The sequence below is a fragment of the Phalangium opilio genome, unplaced genomic scaffold, assembly GCF_054372755.1.
Source record: "Phalangium opilio isolate 3A_F unplaced genomic scaffold, DU_Popi_V2 ptg000095l_1, whole genome shotgun sequence".
Classification (NCBI taxonomy): domain Eukaryota; kingdom Metazoa; phylum Arthropoda; class Arachnida; order Opiliones; family Phalangiidae; genus Phalangium; species Phalangium opilio.
The window spans coordinates 3,535,146-3,551,233 of record NW_028324200.1 but is presented as its reverse complement, the minus strand read 5'-3'; the positions used below and the strand labels follow the sequence as shown (position 1 = coordinate 3,551,233).

Genomic DNA, 16,088 nt, shown 5'->3' with positions numbered 1-16,088 from the left:
TAAAATGTCCCCACATGTAAGTCGGGTCCCCACTATGTGGGTGAAAAGATTGTCAGAATCCCCACTTGTCAATCGTATACAGACGCACACAGACAGACACGGCCGGTGTAATACCTCTCACGTGACATACGTCACTCGGAGAGGTAAAAAATAGAAACTCTGTTTGCTTTTCTCATATCTGGTGGATTTTAAAAAAGGAAACTACACTGTAAAAGACAACGGCACGCAGTGTTCCTAATTGGTCTCCCTCCCAAGTACTGACTGCGCTTGACGCTGCTTAACTTCGGTGATCGTACGAGAACCGGTGTTTTCAGCGTGATATGGCCGTCGCCGAGATCTTTAGTTAGTTATTCGAATTTAAAACTAATTTGACAAATTACCCTTCTGCATTTTTTCAAACAATAAAAAAAGAAACTCTGTTTGCTTTTCTCATATCTGGTGGATTTTAAAAAAGGAAACGACACTGTAAAAGACAACGGCACGCAGTGTTCCTAATTGGTCGCCCTCCCAAGTACTGACTGCGCTTGACGCTGCTTAATTTCGGTGATCGGACGAGAACCGGTGTTTTCAGCGTGATATGGCCGTTGCCGAGAACTTTAGTTAGTTATTCGAATTTAAAACTAATTTGACAAATTACCCTTCTGCATGTTTGAAAAAAAAGAAACTCTGTTTGCTTTTCTCATATCTGGTGGATATTAAAAAAGGAAAATACACTGTAAAAGACAACGGCACGCAGTGTTCCTAAGTCGTCTCCCTCCCAAGTACTGACTGCGCTCGACGCTGCTTAACTTCGGTGATCGGACGAGAACCGGTGTTTTCAGCGTGATATTGCCGTTGCCGAGAACTTTAGTTAGTTATTCGAATGTAAAACTAATTTGACAAATAACCCTTCTGCATGTTTGAAAAAAAAAGAAACTCTGTTTGCTTTTCTCATATCTGGTGGATTTTAAAAAAGGAAAATACACTGTAAAAGACAACGGCACGCAGTGTTCCTAAGTGGTCTCCCTCCCAAGTACTGACTGCGCTCGACGCTGCTTAACTTCGGTGATCGGACGAGAACCGGTGTTTTCAGCGTGATATGGCCGTTGCCGAGAACTTTAGTTAGTTATTCGAATGTAAAACTAATTTGACAAATAACCCTTCTGCATGTTTGAAAAAAGAGAACCTCTGTTTGCTTTTCTCATATCTGGTGGATTTTAAAAAAGGAAAATACACTGTAAAAGACAACGGCACGCAGTGTTCCTATTTGTTCTCCCTCCCAAGTACTGACTGCGCTTGACGCTGCTTAATTTCGGTGATCGGACGAGAACCGGTGTTTTCAGCGTGATATGGCCGTCGCCGAGATCTTTAGTTAGTTATTCGAATTTAAAACTAATTTGACAAATTACCCTTCTGCATGTTTGAAAAAAAAGAAACTCTGTTTGCTTTTCTCATATCTGGTGGATTTTAAAAAAGGAAACTACACTGTAAAAGACAACGGCACGCAGTGTTCCTAATTGGTCTCCCTCCCAAGTACTGACTGCGCTTGACGCTGCTTAACTTCGGTGATCGGACGAGAACCGGTGTTTTCAGCGTGATATGGCCGTTGCCGAGAACTGTGGTTAGTTATTCGAATTTAAAACTAATTTGACAAATTACCCTTCTGCATGTTTGAAAAAAAAGAAACTCTGTTTGCTGTTCTAATATCTGGTGGATTTTAAAAAAGGAAACTACACTGTAAAAGACAACGGCACGCAGTGTTCCTAAGTGGTCTCCCTCCCAAGTACTGATTGCGCTCGATGCTGCTTAACTTCGGTGATCGTACGAGAACCGGTGTTTTCAGCGTGATATGGCCGTCACCGAGATCTTTAGTTAGTTATTCGAATTTAAAACTAATTTGACAAATTACCCTTCCGCATGTTTGAAAGATAAGAAACTCTGTTTGCTTTTCTCACATCTGGTGGATTTTAAAAAAGGAAACTACACTGTAAAAGACAACGGCACGCAGTGTTCCTAATTGGTCTCCCTCCCAAGTACTGACTGCGCTTGACGCTGCTTAACTTCGGTGCTCGGACGAGAACCGGTGTTTTCAGCGTGATATGGCCGTTGCCGAGAACTGTGGTTAGTTATTCGAATTTAAAACTAATTTGACAAATTGCCCTTCTGCATGTTTGAAAAAAAAGAAACTCTGTTTGCTGTTCTAATATCTGGTGGATTTTAAAAAAGGAAACTACACTGTAAAAGACAACGGCACGCAGTGTTCCTAAGTGGTCTCCCTCCCAAGTACTGACTGCGCTCGACGCTGCTTAACTTCGGTGATCGTACGAGAACCGGTGTTTTCAGCGTGATATGGCCGTCGCCGAGATCTTTAGTTAGTTATTCGAATTTAAAACTAATTTGACAAATTACCCTTCTGCATTTTTTCAAACAATAAAAAAAGAAACTCTGTTTGCTTTTCTCATATCTGGTGGATTTTAAAAAAGGAAACGACACTGTAAAAGACAACGGCACGCAGTGTTCCTAAGTGGTCTCCCTCCCAAGTACTGACTGCGCTCGACGCTGCTTAACTTCGGTGATCGGACGAGAACCGGTGTTTTCAGCGTGATATTGCCGTTGCCGAGAACTTTAGTTAGTTATTCGAATGTAAAACTAATTTGACAAATAACCCTTCTGCATGTTTGAAAAAAAAGAAACTCTGTTTGCTTTTCTCATATCTGGTGGATTTTAAAAAAGGAAAATACACTGTAAAAGACAACGGCACGCAGTGTTCCTATTTGTTCTCCCTCCCAAGTACTGACTGCGCTTGACGCTGCTTAATTTCGGTGATCGGACGAGAACCGGTGTTTTCAGCGTGATATTGTCGTCGCCGAGATCTTTAGTTAGTTATTCCAATTTAAAACTAATTTGACATATTACCCTTCTGCATGTTTGAAAAAATAGAAACTCTGTTTGCTTTTCTCATATCTGGTGGATTTTAAAAAAGGAAACTACACTGTAAAAGACAACGGCACGCAGTGTTCCTAATTGGTCTCCCTCCCAAGTACTGACTGCGCTTGACGCTGCTTAATTTCGGTGATCGGACGAGAACCGGTGTTTTCAGCGTGATATGGCCGTCGCCGAGATCTTTAGTTAGTTATTCGAATTTAAAACTAATTTGACAAATTACCCTTCTGCATGTTTGAAAAAAAAGAAACTCTGTTTGCTTTTCTCATATCTGGTGGATTTTAAAAAAGGAAACTACACTGTAAAAGACAACGGCACGCAGTGTTCCTAATTGGTCTCCCTCCCAAGTACTGACTGCGCTTGACGCTGCTTAACTTCGGTGATCGGACGAGAACCGGTGTTTTCAGCGTGATATGGCCGTTGCCGAGAACTGTGGTTAGTTATTCGAATTTAAAACTAATTTGACAAATTACCCTTCTGCATGTTTGAAAAAAAAGAAACTCTGTTTGCTGTTCTAATATCTGGTGGATTTTAAAAAAGGAAACTACACTGTAAAAGACAACGGCACGCAGTGTTCCTAAGTGGTCTCCCTCCCAAGTACTGACTGCGCTCGACGCTGCTTAACTTCGGTGATCGGACGAGAACCGGTGTTTTCAGCGTGATATGGCCGTCACCGAGATCTTTAGTTAGTTATTCGAATTTAAAACTAATTTGACAAATTACCCTTCCGCATGTTTGAAAGATAAGAAACTCTGTTTGCTTTTCTCACATCTGGTGGATTTTAAAAAAGGAAACGACACTGTAAAAGACAACGGCACGCAGTGTTCCTAAGTGGTCTCCCTCCCAAGTACTGACTGCGCTCGACGCTGCTTAACTTCGGTGATCGGACGAGAACCGGTGTTTTCAGCGTGATATGGCCGTTGCCGAGAACTTTAGTTATTTATTCGAATGTAAAACTAATTTGACAAATAACCCTTCTGCATGTTTGAAAAAAAAAGAAACTCTGTTTGCTTTTCTCATATCTGGTGGATTTTAAAAAAGGAAAATACACTGTAAAAGACAACGGCACGCAGTGTTCCTAATTGTTCTCCCTCCCAAGTACTGACTGCGCTTGACGCTGCTTAATTTCGGTGATCGGACGAGAACCGGTGTTTTCAGCGTGATATTGTCGTCGCCGAGATCTTTAGTTAGTTATTCGAATTTAAAACTAATTTGACAAATTACCCTTCTGCATGTTTGAAAAAAAGAAACTCTGTTTGCTTTTCTCATATCTGGTGGATTTTAAAAAAGGAAACTACACTGTAAAAGACAACGGCACGCAGTGTTCCTAAGTGGTCTCCCTCCCAAGTACTGACTGCGCTCGACGCTGCTTAACTTCGGTGATCGGACGAGAACCGGTGTTTTCAGCGTGATATGGCCGTTGCCGAGAACTTTAGTTAGTTATTCAAATTTAAAATTAATTTGACAAATTACCCTTCTGCATGTTTGAAAAAAAGAAACTCTGTTTGCTTTTCTCATATCTGGTGGATTATAAAAAAGGAAACTAAACTGTAAAAGACAACGGCACGCAGTGTTCCTAAGTGGTCTCCCTCCCAAGTACTGACTGCGCTCTACGCTGCTTAACTTCGGTGATCGGACGAGAACCGGTGTTTTCAGCGTGATATGGCCGTTGCCGAGAGCTTTAGTTAGTTATTCAAATTTAAAACTAATTTGACAAATTACCCTTCTGCATGTTTGAAAAAAAAGAAACTCTGTTTGCTTTTCTCATATCTGGTGGATTATAAAAAAGGAAACTAAACTGTAAAAGACAACGGCACGCAGTGTTCCTAAGTGGTCTCCCTCCCAAGTACTGACTGCGCTTGACGCTGCTTAATTTCGGTGATCGGACGAGAACCGGTGTTTTCTGCGTGATATGGCCGTTGCCGAGAACTTTAGTTAGTTATTCAAATTTAAAACTAATTTGACAAATTACCCTTCTGCATGTTTGAAAAAAAAGAAACTCTGTTTGCTTTTCTCATATCTGGTGGATTATAAAAAAGGAAACTAAACTGTAAAAGACAACGGCACGCAGTGTTCCTAAGTGGTCTCCCTCCCAAGTACTGACTGCGCTCTACGCTGCTTAACTTCGGTGATCGGACGAGAACCGGTGTTTTCAGCGTGATATGGCCGTTGCCCAGAGCTTTAGTTAGTTATTCAAATTTAAAACTAATTTGACAAATTACCCTTCTGCATGTTTGAAAAAAAAGAAAATCTGTTTGCTTTTCTCATATCTGGTGGATTTTAAAAAGGAAACTAAACTGTAAAAGTCAATGGCACGCAGTGTTCCTAAGTGGTCTCCCTCCCAAGTACTGACTGCGCTCTACGCTGCTTAACTTCGGTGATCGGACGAGAACCGGTGTTTTCAGCGTGATATGGCCGTTGCCGAGAACTTTAGTTAGTTATTCGAATTTAAAACTAATTTTACAAATTACCCTTCTGCATGTTTGAAAAAAAGAAACTCTGTTTGCTTTTCTCATATCTGGTGGATTTTAAAAAAGGAAACTACACTGTAAAAGACAACGGCACGCAGTGTTCCTAATTGGTCTCCCTCCCAAGTACTGACTGCGCTTGACGCTGCTTAATTTCGGTGATCGGACGAGAACCGGTGTTTTCAGCGTGATATGGCCGTCGCCGAGATCTTTAGTTAGTTATTCGAATTTAAAACTAATTTGACAAATTACCCTTCTTCATGTTTGAAAGATAAGAAAATCTGTTTGCTTTTCTCATATCTGGTGGATTTAAAAAAGGAAACTACACTGTAAAAGACAACGGCACGCAGTGTTCCTAAGTGGTCTCCCTCCCAAGTACTGACTGCGCTCGACGCTGCTTAACTTCGGTGATCGGACGAGAACCGGTGTTTTCAGCGTGATATGGCCGTTGCCGAGAACTTTAGTTAGTTATTCAAATTTAAAACTAATTTGACAAATTACCCTTCTGCATGTTTGAAAAAAATGAAACTCTGTTTGCTTTTCTCATATCTGGTGGATTTTAAAAAAGGAAACTAAACTGTAAAAGACAATGGCACGCAGTGTTCCTAAGTGGTCTCCCTCCCAAGTACTGACTGCGCTCAACGCTGCTTAATTTCGGTGATCGGACGAGAACCGGTGTTTTCAGCGTGATATGGCCGTCGCCGAGATCTTTAGTTAGTTATTCGAATTTAAAACTAATTTGACAAATTACCCTTCTGCATGTTTGAAAGATAAGTAACTCTGTTTGCTTTTCTCATATCTGGTGGATTTTAAAAAAGGAAACTAAACTGTAAAAGACAACGGCACGCAGTGTTCCTAAGTGGTCTCCCTCCCAAGTACTGACTGCGCTTGACGCTGCTTAATTTCGGTGATCGGACGAGAACCGGTGTTTTCAGCGTGATATGGCCGTTGCCGAGAACTTTAGTTAGTTATTCGAATTTAATACTAATTTGACAAATTACCCTTCTTCATGTTTGAAAGATAAGAAACTCTGTTTGCTTTTCTCATATCTGGTGGATTTTAAAAAAGGAAACTACACTGTAAAAGACAACGGCACGCAGTGTTCCTAATTGGTCTCCCTCCCAAGTACTGACTGCGCTTGACGCTGCTTAATTTCGGTGATCGGACGAGAACCGGTGTTTTCAGCGTGATATGGCCGTCGCCGAGATCTTTAGTTAGTTATTCGAATTTAAAACTAATTTGACAAATTACCCTTCTTCATGTTTGAAAGATAAGAAAATCTGTTTGCTTTTCTCATATCTGGTGGATTTAAAAAAGGAAACTACACTGTAAAAGACAACGGCACGCAGTGTTCCTAAGTGGTCTCCCTCCCAAGTACTGACTGCGCTCGACGCTGCTTAACTTCGGTGATCGGACGAGAACCGGTGTTTTCAGCGTGATATGGCCGTTGCCGAGAACTTTAGTTAGTTATTCAAATTTAAAACTAATTTGACAAATTACCCTTCTGCATGTTTGAAAAAATGAAACTCTGTTTGCTTTTCTCATATCTGGTGGATTTTAAAAAAGGAAACTAAACTGTAAAAGACAATGGCACGCAGTGTTCCTAAGTGGTCTCCCTCCCAAGTACTGACTGCGCTCAACGCTGCTTAATTTCGGTGATCGGACGAGAACCGGTGTTTTCAGCGTGATATGGCCGTCGCCGAGATCTTTAGTTAGTTATTCGAATTTAAAACTAATTTGACAAATTACCCTTCTGCATGTTTGAAAGATAAGAAACTCTGTTTGCTTTTCTCATATCTGGTGGATTTTAAAAAAGGAAACTAAACTGTAAAAGACAACGGCACGCAGTGTTCCTAAGTGGTCTCCCTCCCAAGTACTGACTGCGCTTGACGCTGCTTAATTTCGGTGATCGGACGAGAACCGGTGTTTTCAGCGTGATATGGCCGTTGCCGAGAACTTTAGTTAGTTATTCGAATTTAATACTAATTTGACAAATTACCCTTCTTCATGTTTGAAAGATAAGAAACTCTGTTTGCTTTTCTCATATCTGGTGGATTTTAAAAAAGGAAACTACACTGTAAAAGACAACGGCACGCAGTGTTCCTAAGTGGTCTCCCTCCCAAGTACTGACTGCGCTCGACGCTGCTTAACTTCGGTGATCGGACGAGAACCGGTATTTTCAGCGTGATATGGCCGTTGCCGAGAACTTTAGTTAGTTATTCGAATTTAAAACTAATTTGACAAATTACCCTTCTGCATGTTTGAAAGATAAGAAACTCTGTTTGCTTTTCTCATATCTGGTGGATTTTAAAAAAGGAAACTAAACTGTAAAAGACAATGGCACGCAGTGTTCCTAAGTGGTCTCCCTCCCAAGTACTGACTGCGCTCAACGCTGCTTAATTTCGGTGATCGGACGAGAACCGGTGTTTTCAGCGTGATATGGCCGTCGCCGAGATCTTTAGTTAGTTATTCGAATTTAAAACTAATTTGACAAATTACCCTTCTGCATGTTTGAAAGATAAGAAACTCTGTTTGCTTTTCTCATATCTGGTGGATTTTAAAAAAGGAAACTAAACTGTAAAAGACAATGGCACGCAGTGTTCCTAAGTGGTCTCCCTCCCAAGTACTGACTGCGCTCGACGCTGCTTAATTTCGGTGATCGGACGAGAACCGGTGTTTTCAGCGTGATATGGCCGTTGCCGAGAAATTTAGTTAGTTATTCGAATTTAATACTAATTTGACAAATTACCCTTCTTCATGTTTGAAAGATAAGAAACTCTGTTTGCTTTTCTCATATCTGGTGGATTTTAAAAAAGGAAACTACACTGTAAAAGACAACGGCGCGCAGTGTTCCTAAGTGGTCTCCCTCCCAAGTACTGACTGCGCTCGACGCTGCTTAACTTCGGTGATCGGACGAGAACCGGTGTTTTCAGCGTGATATGGCCGTTGCCGAGAACTTTAGTTAGTTATTCGAATGTAAAACTAATTTGACAAATAACCCTTCTGCATGTTTGAAAAAAAAAGAAACTCTGTTTGCTTTTCTCATATCTGGTGGATTTTAAAAAGGAAAATACACTGTAAAAGACAACGGCTAGCAGTGTTCCTAATGTTTCTCCCTCCCAAGTACTGACTGCGCTTGACGCTGCTTAATTTCGGTGATCGGACGAGAACCGGTGTTTTCAGCGTGATATTGTCGTCGCCGAGATCTTTAGTTAGTTATTCGAAATTAAAACTAATTTGACAAATTACCCTTCTGCATGTTTGAAAAAAAAGAAACTCTGTTTGCTTTTCTCATATCTGGTGGATTATAAAAAAGGAAACTAAACTGTAAAAGACAACGGCACGCAGTGTTCCTAAGTGGTCTCCCTCCCAAGTACTGACTGCGCTTGACGCTGCTTAATTTCGGTGATCGGACGAGAACCGGTGTTTTCAGCGTGATATGGCCGTTGCCGAGAACTTTAGTTAGTTATTCGAATGTAAAACTAATTTGACAAATAACCCTTCTGCATGTTTGAAAAAAAAGAAACTCTGTTTGCTTTTCTCATATCTGGTGGATTTTAAAAAGGAAAATACACTGTAAAAGACAACGGCACGCAGTGTTCCTAATTGTTCTCCCTCCCAAGTACTGACTTCGCTTGACGCTGCTTAATTTCGGTGATCGGACGAGAACCGGTGTTTTCAGCGTGATATTGTCGTCGCCGAGATCTTTAGTTAGTTATTCGAATTTAAAACTAATTTGACAAATTACCCTTCTGCATGTTTGAAAAAAAGAAACTCTGTTTGCTTTTCTCATATCTGGTGGATTATAAAAAAGGAAACTAAACTGTAAAAGACAACGGCACGCAGTGTTCCTAAGTGGTCTCCCTCCCAAGTACTGACTGCGCTTGACGCTGCTTAATTTCGGTGATCGGACGAGAACCGGTGTTTTCAGCGTGATATGGCCGTTGCCGAGAACTTTACTTAGTTATTCGAATTTAAAACTAATTTGACAAATTACCCTTCTGCATGTTGGAAAAAAAAAGAAACTCTGTTTGCTTTTCTCATATCTTGTGGATTTTAAAAAAGGAAACTACACTGTAAAAAACAACGGCACGCAGTGTTCCTAAGTGGTCTCCCTCCCAAGTACTGACTGCGCTCGACGCTGCTTAACTTCGGTGATCGGACGAGAACCGGTATTTTCAGCGTGATATGGCCGTTGCCGAGAACTTTAGTTAGTTATTCAAATTTAAAACTAATTTGACAAATTACCCTTCTGCATGTTTGAAAGATAAGAAACTCTGTTTGCTTTTCTCATATCTGGTGGATTTTAAAAAAGGAAACTAAACTGTAAAAGACAATGGCACGCAGTGTTCCTAAGTGGTCTCCCTCCCAAGTACTGACTGCGCTCAACGCTGCTTAATTTCGGTGATCGGACGAGAACCGGTGTTTTCAGCGTGATATGGCCGTCGCCGAGATCTTTAGTTAGTTATTCGAATTTAAAACTAATTTGACAAATTACCCTTCTGCATGTTTGAAAGATAAGAAACTCTGTTTGCTTTTCTCATATCTGGTGGATTTTAAAAAAGGAAACTAAACTGTAAAAGACAATGGCACGCAGTGTTCCTAAGTGGTCTCCCTCCCAAGTACTGACTGCGCTCAACGCTGCTTAATTTCGGTGATAGGACGAGAACCGGTGTTTTCAGCGTGATATGGCCGTCGCCGAGATCTTTAGTTAGTTATTCGAATTTAAAACTAATTTGACAAATTACCCTTCTGCATGTTTGAAAGATAAGAAACTCTGTTTGCTTTTCTCATATCTGGTGTATTTTAAAAAAGGAAACTAAACTGTAAAAGACAACGGCACGCAGTGTTCCTAAGTGGTCTCCCTCCCAAGTACTGACTGCGCTTGACGCTGCTTAATTTCGGTGATCGGACGAGAACCGGTGTTTTCAGCGTGATATGGCCGTTGCCGAGAACTTTAGTTAGTTATTCGAATTTAATACTAATTTGACAAATTACCCTTCTTCATGTTTGAAAGATAAGAAACTCTGTTTGCTTTTCTCATATCTGGTGGATTTTAAAAAAGGAAACTACACTGTAAAAGACAACGGCGCGCAGTGTTCCTAAGTGGTCTCCCTCCCAAGTACTGACTGCGCTCGACGCTGCTTAACTTCGGTGATCGGACGAGAACCGGTGTTTTCAGCGTGATATGGCCGTTGCCGAGAACTTTAGTTAGTTATTCGAATGTAAAACTAATTTGACAAATAACCCTTCTGCATGTTTGAAAAAAAAGAAAGTCTGTTTGCTTTTCTCATATCTGGTGGATTTTAAAAAAGGAAACTACACTGTAAAAGACAACGGCGCGCAGTGTTCCTAAGTGGTCTCCCTCCCAAGTACTGACTGCGCTTGACTCTGCTTAATTTCGGTGATCGGACGAGAACCGGTGTTTTCAGCGTGATATGGCCGTTGCCGAGAACTTTACTTAGTTATTCGAATTTAAAACTAATTTGACAAATTACCCTTCTGCATGTTGGAAAAAAAAGAAACTCTGTTTGCTTTTCTCATATCTGGTGGATTTTAAAAAGGAAAATACACTGTAAAAGACAACGGCACGCAGTGTTCCTAAGTGGTCTCCCTCCCAAGTACTGACTGCGCTCGACGCTGCTTAACTTCGGTGATCGGACGAGAACCGGTGTTTTCAGCGTGATATGGCCGTTGCCGAGAACTTTAGTTAGTTATTCGAATTTAAAACTAATTTGACAAATTACCCTTCTGCATGTTTGAAAAAAAAGAAACTCTGTTTGCTATTCTCATATCTGGTGGATTTTAAAAAAGGAAACTACACTGTAAAAGACAACGGCACGCAGTGTTCCTAAGTGGTCTCCCTCCCAAGTACTGACTGCGCTCTACGCTGCTTAACTTCGGTGATCGGACGAGAACCGGTGTTTTCAGCGTGATATGGCCGTTGCCGAGAACTTTAGTTAGTTATTCAAATTTAAAACTAATTTGACAAATTACCCTTCTGCATGTTTGAAAGATAAGAAACTCTGTTTGCTTTTCTCATATCTGGTGGATTTTAAAAAAGGAAACTAAACTGTAAAAGACAATGGCACGCAGTGTTCCTAAATGGTCTCCCTCCCAAGTACTGACTGCGCTCAACGCTGCTTAATTTCGGTGATCGGACGAGAACCGGTGTTTTCAGCGTGATATGGCCGTCGCCGAGATCTTTAGTTAGTTATTCGAATTTAAAACTAATTTGACAAATTACCCTTCTGCATGTTTGAAAGATAAGAAACTCTGTTTGCTTTTCTCATATCTGGTGGATTTTAAAAAAGGAAACTAAACTGTAAAAGACAATGGCACGCAGTGTTCCTAAGTGGTCTCCCTCCCAAGTACTGACTGCGCTCAACGCTGCTTAATTTCGGTGATAGGACGAGAACCGGTGTTTTCAGCGTGATATGGCCGTCGCCGAGATCTTTAGTTAGTTATTCGAATTTAAAACTAATTTGACAAATTACCCTTCTGCATGTTTGAAAGATAAGAAACTCTGTTTGCTTTTCTCATATCTGGTGTATTTTAAAAAAGGAAACTAAACTGTAAAAGACAACGGCACGCAGTGTTCCTAAGTGGTCTCCCTCCCAAGTACTGACTGCGCTTGACGCTGCTTAATTTCGGTGATCGGACGAGAACCGGTGTTTTCAGCGTGATATGGCCGTTGCCGAGAACTTTAGTTAGTTATTCGAATTTAATACTAATTTGACAAATTACCCTTCTTCATGTTTGAAAGATAAGAAACTCTGTTTGCTTTTCTCATATCTGGTGGATTTTAAAAAAGGAAACTACACTGTAAAAGACAACGGCGCGCAGTGTTCCTAAGTGGTCTCCCTCCCAAGTACTGACTGCGCTCGACGCTGCTTAACTTCGGTGATCGGACGAGAACCGGTGTTTTCAGCGTGATATGGCCGTTGCCGAGAACTTTAGTTAGTTATTCGAATGTAAAACTAATTTGACAAATAACCCTTCTGCATGTTTGAAAAAAAAGAAAGTCTGTTTGCTTTTCTCATATCTGGTGGATTTAAAAAAAGGAAACTACACTGTAAAAGACAACGGCGCGCAGTGTTCCTAAGTGGTCTCCCTCCCAAGTACTGACTGCGCTTGACGCTGCTTAATTTCGGTGATCGGACGAGAACCGGTGTTTTCAGCGTGATATGGCCGTTGCCGAGAACTTTACTTAGTTATTCGAATTTAAAACTAATTTGACAAATTACCCTTCTGCATGTTGGAAAAAAAAGAAACTCTGTTTGCTTTTCTCATATCTGGTGGATTTTAAAAAGGAAAATACACTGTAAAAGACAACGGCTAGCAGTGTTCCTAATGTTTCTCCCTCCCAAGTACTGACTGCGCTTGACGCTGCTTAATTTCGGTGATCGGACGAGAACCGGTGTTTTCAGCGTGATATTGTCGTCGCCGAGATCTTTAGTTAGTTATTCAAATTTAAAACTAATTTGACAAATTACCCTTCTGCATGTTTGAAAGATAAGAAACTCTGTTTGCTTTTCTCACATCTGGTGGATTATAAAAAAGGAAACTAAACTGTAAAAGACAACGGCACGCAGTGTTCCTAAGTGGTCTCCCTCCCAAGTACTGACTGCGCTCGACGCTGCTTAACTTCGGTGATCGGACGAGAACCGGTGTTTTCAGCGTGATATGGCCGTTGCCGAGAACTTTAGTTAGTTATTCGAATTTAAAACTAATTTGACAAATTACCCTTCTGCATGTTTGAAAAAAAAGAAACTCTGTTTGCTATTCTCATATCTGGTGGATTTTAAAAAAGGAAACTACACTGTAAAAGACAACGGCACGCAGTGTTCCTAAGTGGTCTCCCTCCCAAGTACTGACTGCGCTCTACGCTGCTTAACTTCGGTGATCGGACGAGAACCGGTGTTTTCAGCGTGATATGGCCGTTGCCGAGAACTTTAGTTAGTTATTCAAATTTAAAACTAATTTGACAAATTACCCTTCTGCATGTTTGAAAGATAAGAAACTCTGTTTGCTTTTCTCATATCTGGTGGATTTTAAAAAAGGAAACTAAACTGTAAAAGACAATGGCACGCAGTGTTCCTAAATGGTCTCCCTCCCAAGTACTGACTGCGCTCAACGCTGCTTAATTTCGGTGATCGGACGAGAACCGGTGTTTTCAGCGTGATATGGCCGTCGCCGAGATCTTTAGTTAGTTATTCGAATTTAAAACTAATTTGACAAATTACCCTTCTGCATGTTTGAAAGATAAGAAACTCTGTTTGCTTTTCTCATATCTGGTGGATTTTAAAAAAGGAAACTAAACTGTAAAAGACAATGGCACGCAGTGTTCCTAAGTGGTCTCCCTCCCAAGTACTGACTGCGCTCAACGCTGCTTAATTTCGGTGATAGGACGAGAACCGGTGTTTTCAGCGTGATATGGCCGTCGCCGAGATCTTTAGTTAGTTATTCGAATTTAAAACTAATTTGACAAATTACCCTTCTGCATGTTTGAAAGATAAGAAACTCTGTTTGCTTTTCTCATATCTGGTGTATTTTAAAAAAGGAAACTAAACTGTAAAAGACAACGGCACGCAGTGTTCCTAAGTGGTCTCCCTCCCAAGTACTGACTGCGCTTGACGCTGCTTAATTTCGGTGATCGGACGAGAACCGGTGTTTTCAGCGTGATATGGCCGTTGCCGAGAACTTTAGTTAGTTATTCGAATTTAATACTAATTTGACAAATTACCCTTCTTCATGTTTGAAAGATAAGAAACTCTGTTTGCTTTTCTCATATCTGGTGGATTTTAAAAAAGGAAACTACACTGTAAAAGACAACGGCGCGCAGTGTTCCTAAGTGGTCTCCCTCCCAAGTACTGACTGCGCTCGACGCTGCTTAACTTCGGTGATCGGACGAGAACCGGTGTTTTCAGCGTGATATGGCCGTTGCCGAGAACTTTAGTTAGTTATTCGAATGTAAAACTAATTTGACAAATAACCCTTCTGCATGTTTGAAAAAAAAGAAAGTCTGTTTGCTTTTCTCATATCTGGTGGATTTTAAAAAAGGAAACTACACTGTAAAAGACAACGGCGCGCAGTGTTCCTAAGTGGTCTCCCTCCCAAGTACTGACTGCGCTTGACGCTGCTTAATTTCGGTGATCGGACGAGAACCGGTGTTTTCAGCGTGATATGGCCGTTGCCGAGAACTTTACTTAGTTATTCGAATTTAAAACTAATTTGACAAATTACCCTTCTGCATGTTGGAAAAAAAAGAAACTCTGTTTGCTTTTCTCATATCTGGTGGATTTTAAAAAGGAAAATACACTGTAAAAGACAACGGCTAGCAGTGTTCCTAATGTTTCTCCCTCCCAAGTACTGACTGCGCTTGACGCTGCTTAATTTCGGTGATCGGACGAGAACCGGTGTTTTCAGCGTGATATTGTCGTCGCCGAGATCTTTAGTTAGTTATTCGAAATTAAAACTAATTTGACAAATTACCCTTCTGCATGTTTGAAAAAAAAGAAACTCTGTTTGCTTTTCTCATATCTTGTGGATTTTAAAAAAGGAAACTACACTGTAAAAAACAACGGCACGCAGTGTTCCTAAGTGGTCTCCCTCCCAAGTACTGACTGCGCTCTACGCTGCTTAACTTCGGTGATCGGACGAGAACCGGTGTTTTCAGCGTGATATGGCCGTTGCCGAGAACTTTAGTTAGTTATTCAAATTTAAAACTAATTTGACAAATTACCCTTCTGCATGTTTGAAAGATAAGAAACTCTGTTTGCTTTTCTCACATCTGGTGGATTATAAAAAAGGAAACTAAACTGTAAAAGACAACGGCACGCAGTGTTCCTAAGTGGTCTCCCTCCCAAGTACTGACTGCGCTCGACGCTGCTTAACTTCGGTGATCGGACGAGAACCGGTGTTTTCAGCGTGATATGGCCGTTGCCGAGAACTTTAGTTAGTTATTCGAATTTAAAACTAATTTGACAAATTACCCTTCTGCATGTTTGAAAAAAAAGAAACTCTGTTTGCTATTCTCATATCTGGTGGATTTTAAAAAAGGAAACTACACTGTAAAAGACAACGGCACGCAGTGTTCCTAAGTGGTCTCCCTCCCAAGTACTGACTGCGCTCTACGCTGCTTAACTTCGGTGATCGGACGAGAACCGGTGTTTTCAGCGTGATATGGCCGTTGCCGAGAACTTTAGTTAGTTATTCGAATTTAATACTAATTTGACAAATTACCCTTCTTCATGTTTGAAAGATAAGAAACTCTGTTTGCTTTTCTCATATCTGGTGGATTTTAAAAAAGGAAACTAAACTGTAAAAGACAATGGCACGCAGTGTTCCTAAGTGGTCTCCCTCCCAAGTACTGACTGCGCTCAACGCTGCTTAATTTCGGTGATAGGACGAGAACCGGTGTTTTCAGCGTGATATGGCCGTCGCCGAGATCTTTAGTTAGTTATTCGAATTTAAAACTAATTTGACAAATTACCCTTCTGCATGTTTGAAAGATAAGAAACTCTGTTTGCTTTTCTCATATCTGGTGGATTTTAAAAAAGGAAACTAAACTGTAAAAGACAACGGCACGCAGTGTTCCTAAGTGGTCTCCCTCCCAAGTACTGACTGCGCTTGACGCTGCTTAATTTCGGTGATCGGACGAGAACCGGTGTTTTCAGCGTGATATGGCCGTTGCCG

The 16,088-nt window shown here is 41.0% G+C and overlaps 26 non-coding genes and 35 pseudogenes across 26 annotated transcripts; all 61 read right to left on the bottom strand.

The window, feature by feature from the left end:
* Positions 1 to 213: 213 nt before the first annotated feature.
* LOC149636430 (5S ribosomal RNA) lies at positions 214 to 332 on the bottom strand (annotated as a pseudogene).
* A 138-nt stretch (positions 333 to 470) lies between these two features.
* On the bottom strand, positions 471 to 589 carry LOC149636429 (5S ribosomal RNA; annotated as a pseudogene).
* Positions 590 to 720: 131 nt separating this feature from the next.
* LOC149636428 (5S ribosomal RNA) lies at positions 721 to 839 on the bottom strand (annotated as a pseudogene).
* A 132-nt stretch (positions 840 to 971) lies between these two features.
* Positions 972 to 1,090, bottom strand: LOC149636427 (5S ribosomal RNA). The gene has a single exon (XR_016373248.1). It is a non-coding gene; the product is annotated as a 5S ribosomal RNA (ribosomal RNA).
* A 131-nt stretch (positions 1,091 to 1,221) lies between these two features.
* On the bottom strand, positions 1,222 to 1,340 carry LOC149636426 (5S ribosomal RNA; annotated as a pseudogene).
* A 131-nt stretch (positions 1,341 to 1,471) lies between these two features.
* On the bottom strand, positions 1,472 to 1,590 carry LOC149636425 (5S ribosomal RNA). Its single transcript, XR_016372936.1, has one exon. It is a non-coding gene; the product is annotated as a 5S ribosomal RNA (ribosomal RNA).
* A 131-nt stretch (positions 1,591 to 1,721) lies between these two features.
* On the bottom strand, positions 1,722 to 1,840 carry LOC149636424 (5S ribosomal RNA; annotated as a pseudogene).
* A 131-nt stretch (positions 1,841 to 1,971) lies between these two features.
* Positions 1,972 to 2,090, bottom strand: LOC149636423 (5S ribosomal RNA; annotated as a pseudogene).
* A 131-nt stretch (positions 2,091 to 2,221) lies between these two features.
* LOC149636422 (5S ribosomal RNA) lies at positions 2,222 to 2,340 on the bottom strand. Its single transcript, XR_016372537.1, has one exon. It is a non-coding gene; the product is annotated as a 5S ribosomal RNA (ribosomal RNA).
* A 138-nt stretch (positions 2,341 to 2,478) lies between these two features.
* Positions 2,479 to 2,597, bottom strand: LOC149636421 (5S ribosomal RNA). Its single transcript, XR_016373540.1, has one exon. It is a non-coding gene; the product is annotated as a 5S ribosomal RNA (ribosomal RNA).
* Positions 2,598 to 2,728: 131 nt separating this feature from the next.
* LOC149636420 (5S ribosomal RNA) lies at positions 2,729 to 2,847 on the bottom strand (annotated as a pseudogene).
* Positions 2,848 to 2,978: 131 nt separating this feature from the next.
* On the bottom strand, positions 2,979 to 3,097 carry LOC149636419 (5S ribosomal RNA; annotated as a pseudogene).
* Positions 3,098 to 3,228: 131 nt separating this feature from the next.
* Positions 3,229 to 3,347, bottom strand: LOC149636418 (5S ribosomal RNA). Its single transcript, XR_016372935.1, has one exon. It is a non-coding gene; the product is annotated as a 5S ribosomal RNA (ribosomal RNA).
* Positions 3,348 to 3,478: 131 nt separating this feature from the next.
* LOC149636417 (5S ribosomal RNA) lies at positions 3,479 to 3,597 on the bottom strand. Its single transcript, XR_016372528.1, has one exon. It is a non-coding gene; the product is annotated as a 5S ribosomal RNA (ribosomal RNA).
* A 131-nt stretch (positions 3,598 to 3,728) lies between these two features.
* On the bottom strand, positions 3,729 to 3,847 carry LOC149636416 (5S ribosomal RNA). The gene has a single exon (XR_016373247.1). It is a non-coding gene; the product is annotated as a 5S ribosomal RNA (ribosomal RNA).
* Positions 3,848 to 3,979: 132 nt separating this feature from the next.
* On the bottom strand, positions 3,980 to 4,098 carry LOC149636415 (5S ribosomal RNA; annotated as a pseudogene).
* A 130-nt stretch (positions 4,099 to 4,228) lies between these two features.
* LOC149636414 (5S ribosomal RNA) lies at positions 4,229 to 4,347 on the bottom strand. The gene has a single exon (XR_016373246.1). It is a non-coding gene; the product is annotated as a 5S ribosomal RNA (ribosomal RNA).
* Positions 4,348 to 4,477: 130 nt separating this feature from the next.
* Positions 4,478 to 4,596, bottom strand: LOC149636413 (5S ribosomal RNA). Its single transcript, XR_016373365.1, has one exon. It is a non-coding gene; the product is annotated as a 5S ribosomal RNA (ribosomal RNA).
* Positions 4,597 to 4,727: 131 nt separating this feature from the next.
* LOC149636412 (5S ribosomal RNA) lies at positions 4,728 to 4,846 on the bottom strand (annotated as a pseudogene).
* A 131-nt stretch (positions 4,847 to 4,977) lies between these two features.
* LOC149636411 (5S ribosomal RNA) lies at positions 4,978 to 5,096 on the bottom strand. Its single transcript, XR_016373354.1, has one exon. It is a non-coding gene; the product is annotated as a 5S ribosomal RNA (ribosomal RNA).
* A 130-nt stretch (positions 5,097 to 5,226) lies between these two features.
* Positions 5,227 to 5,345, bottom strand: LOC149636410 (5S ribosomal RNA). The gene has a single exon (XR_016372872.1). It is a non-coding gene; the product is annotated as a 5S ribosomal RNA (ribosomal RNA).
* Positions 5,346 to 5,475: 130 nt separating this feature from the next.
* LOC149636409 (5S ribosomal RNA) lies at positions 5,476 to 5,594 on the bottom strand (annotated as a pseudogene).
* A 130-nt stretch (positions 5,595 to 5,724) lies between these two features.
* Positions 5,725 to 5,843, bottom strand: LOC149636408 (5S ribosomal RNA). Its single transcript, XR_016373245.1, has one exon. It is a non-coding gene; the product is annotated as a 5S ribosomal RNA (ribosomal RNA).
* A 131-nt stretch (positions 5,844 to 5,974) lies between these two features.
* On the bottom strand, positions 5,975 to 6,093 carry LOC149636407 (5S ribosomal RNA; annotated as a pseudogene).
* A 131-nt stretch (positions 6,094 to 6,224) lies between these two features.
* LOC149636406 (5S ribosomal RNA) lies at positions 6,225 to 6,343 on the bottom strand (annotated as a pseudogene).
* A 131-nt stretch (positions 6,344 to 6,474) lies between these two features.
* Positions 6,475 to 6,593, bottom strand: LOC149636405 (5S ribosomal RNA; annotated as a pseudogene).
* Positions 6,594 to 6,723: 130 nt separating this feature from the next.
* Positions 6,724 to 6,842, bottom strand: LOC149636404 (5S ribosomal RNA). The gene has a single exon (XR_016373244.1). It is a non-coding gene; the product is annotated as a 5S ribosomal RNA (ribosomal RNA).
* Positions 6,843 to 6,972: 130 nt separating this feature from the next.
* LOC149636403 (5S ribosomal RNA) lies at positions 6,973 to 7,091 on the bottom strand (annotated as a pseudogene).
* A 131-nt stretch (positions 7,092 to 7,222) lies between these two features.
* Positions 7,223 to 7,341, bottom strand: LOC149636402 (5S ribosomal RNA; annotated as a pseudogene).
* Positions 7,342 to 7,472: 131 nt separating this feature from the next.
* LOC149636401 (5S ribosomal RNA) lies at positions 7,473 to 7,591 on the bottom strand. The gene has a single exon (XR_016373562.1). It is a non-coding gene; the product is annotated as a 5S ribosomal RNA (ribosomal RNA).
* A 131-nt stretch (positions 7,592 to 7,722) lies between these two features.
* LOC149636400 (5S ribosomal RNA) lies at positions 7,723 to 7,841 on the bottom strand (annotated as a pseudogene).
* A 131-nt stretch (positions 7,842 to 7,972) lies between these two features.
* On the bottom strand, positions 7,973 to 8,091 carry LOC149636399 (5S ribosomal RNA; annotated as a pseudogene).
* Positions 8,092 to 8,222: 131 nt separating this feature from the next.
* Positions 8,223 to 8,341, bottom strand: LOC149636398 (5S ribosomal RNA). The gene has a single exon (XR_016373525.1). It is a non-coding gene; the product is annotated as a 5S ribosomal RNA (ribosomal RNA).
* A 381-nt stretch (positions 8,342 to 8,722) lies between these two features.
* Positions 8,723 to 8,841, bottom strand: LOC149636397 (5S ribosomal RNA; annotated as a pseudogene).
* A 130-nt stretch (positions 8,842 to 8,971) lies between these two features.
* On the bottom strand, positions 8,972 to 9,090 carry LOC149636396 (5S ribosomal RNA; annotated as a pseudogene).
* A 130-nt stretch (positions 9,091 to 9,220) lies between these two features.
* Positions 9,221 to 9,339, bottom strand: LOC149636395 (5S ribosomal RNA; annotated as a pseudogene).
* Positions 9,340 to 9,471: 132 nt separating this feature from the next.
* LOC149636394 (5S ribosomal RNA) lies at positions 9,472 to 9,590 on the bottom strand. The gene has a single exon (XR_016372674.1). It is a non-coding gene; the product is annotated as a 5S ribosomal RNA (ribosomal RNA).
* A 131-nt stretch (positions 9,591 to 9,721) lies between these two features.
* On the bottom strand, positions 9,722 to 9,840 carry LOC149636393 (5S ribosomal RNA; annotated as a pseudogene).
* Positions 9,841 to 9,971: 131 nt separating this feature from the next.
* On the bottom strand, positions 9,972 to 10,090 carry LOC149636392 (5S ribosomal RNA; annotated as a pseudogene).
* A 131-nt stretch (positions 10,091 to 10,221) lies between these two features.
* On the bottom strand, positions 10,222 to 10,340 carry LOC149636391 (5S ribosomal RNA; annotated as a pseudogene).
* A 131-nt stretch (positions 10,341 to 10,471) lies between these two features.
* On the bottom strand, positions 10,472 to 10,590 carry LOC149636390 (5S ribosomal RNA). The gene has a single exon (XR_016373523.1). It is a non-coding gene; the product is annotated as a 5S ribosomal RNA (ribosomal RNA).
* Positions 10,591 to 10,721: 131 nt separating this feature from the next.
* Positions 10,722 to 10,840, bottom strand: LOC149636389 (5S ribosomal RNA; annotated as a pseudogene).
* A 130-nt stretch (positions 10,841 to 10,970) lies between these two features.
* On the bottom strand, positions 10,971 to 11,089 carry LOC149636388 (5S ribosomal RNA). Its single transcript, XR_016373243.1, has one exon. It is a non-coding gene; the product is annotated as a 5S ribosomal RNA (ribosomal RNA).
* Positions 11,090 to 11,220: 131 nt separating this feature from the next.
* Positions 11,221 to 11,339, bottom strand: LOC149636387 (5S ribosomal RNA). The gene has a single exon (XR_016373343.1). It is a non-coding gene; the product is annotated as a 5S ribosomal RNA (ribosomal RNA).
* A 131-nt stretch (positions 11,340 to 11,470) lies between these two features.
* On the bottom strand, positions 11,471 to 11,589 carry LOC149636386 (5S ribosomal RNA; annotated as a pseudogene).
* A 131-nt stretch (positions 11,590 to 11,720) lies between these two features.
* On the bottom strand, positions 11,721 to 11,839 carry LOC149636385 (5S ribosomal RNA; annotated as a pseudogene).
* A 131-nt stretch (positions 11,840 to 11,970) lies between these two features.
* On the bottom strand, positions 11,971 to 12,089 carry LOC149636384 (5S ribosomal RNA; annotated as a pseudogene).
* Positions 12,090 to 12,220: 131 nt separating this feature from the next.
* Positions 12,221 to 12,339, bottom strand: LOC149636383 (5S ribosomal RNA). The gene has a single exon (XR_016373522.1). It is a non-coding gene; the product is annotated as a 5S ribosomal RNA (ribosomal RNA).
* A 131-nt stretch (positions 12,340 to 12,470) lies between these two features.
* On the bottom strand, positions 12,471 to 12,589 carry LOC149636382 (5S ribosomal RNA; annotated as a pseudogene).
* Positions 12,590 to 12,969: 380 nt separating this feature from the next.
* On the bottom strand, positions 12,970 to 13,088 carry LOC149636381 (5S ribosomal RNA). The gene has a single exon (XR_016373241.1). It is a non-coding gene; the product is annotated as a 5S ribosomal RNA (ribosomal RNA).
* Positions 13,089 to 13,219: 131 nt separating this feature from the next.
* Positions 13,220 to 13,338, bottom strand: LOC149636380 (5S ribosomal RNA). Its single transcript, XR_016373332.1, has one exon. It is a non-coding gene; the product is annotated as a 5S ribosomal RNA (ribosomal RNA).
* Positions 13,339 to 13,469: 131 nt separating this feature from the next.
* LOC149636379 (5S ribosomal RNA) lies at positions 13,470 to 13,588 on the bottom strand (annotated as a pseudogene).
* Positions 13,589 to 13,719: 131 nt separating this feature from the next.
* Positions 13,720 to 13,838, bottom strand: LOC149636378 (5S ribosomal RNA; annotated as a pseudogene).
* A 131-nt stretch (positions 13,839 to 13,969) lies between these two features.
* On the bottom strand, positions 13,970 to 14,088 carry LOC149636377 (5S ribosomal RNA; annotated as a pseudogene).
* A 131-nt stretch (positions 14,089 to 14,219) lies between these two features.
* On the bottom strand, positions 14,220 to 14,338 carry LOC149636376 (5S ribosomal RNA). Its single transcript, XR_016373521.1, has one exon. It is a non-coding gene; the product is annotated as a 5S ribosomal RNA (ribosomal RNA).
* A 131-nt stretch (positions 14,339 to 14,469) lies between these two features.
* On the bottom strand, positions 14,470 to 14,588 carry LOC149636375 (5S ribosomal RNA; annotated as a pseudogene).
* Positions 14,589 to 14,968: 380 nt separating this feature from the next.
* LOC149636374 (5S ribosomal RNA) lies at positions 14,969 to 15,087 on the bottom strand. The gene has a single exon (XR_016373428.1). It is a non-coding gene; the product is annotated as a 5S ribosomal RNA (ribosomal RNA).
* A 131-nt stretch (positions 15,088 to 15,218) lies between these two features.
* LOC149636373 (5S ribosomal RNA) lies at positions 15,219 to 15,337 on the bottom strand. The gene has a single exon (XR_016373240.1). It is a non-coding gene; the product is annotated as a 5S ribosomal RNA (ribosomal RNA).
* A 131-nt stretch (positions 15,338 to 15,468) lies between these two features.
* On the bottom strand, positions 15,469 to 15,587 carry LOC149636372 (5S ribosomal RNA). Its single transcript, XR_016373321.1, has one exon. It is a non-coding gene; the product is annotated as a 5S ribosomal RNA (ribosomal RNA).
* A 131-nt stretch (positions 15,588 to 15,718) lies between these two features.
* LOC149636371 (5S ribosomal RNA) lies at positions 15,719 to 15,837 on the bottom strand (annotated as a pseudogene).
* Positions 15,838 to 15,968: 131 nt separating this feature from the next.
* Positions 15,969 to 16,087, bottom strand: LOC149636370 (5S ribosomal RNA; annotated as a pseudogene).
* Between the last annotated feature and the right edge of the window lies 1 nt (position 16,088).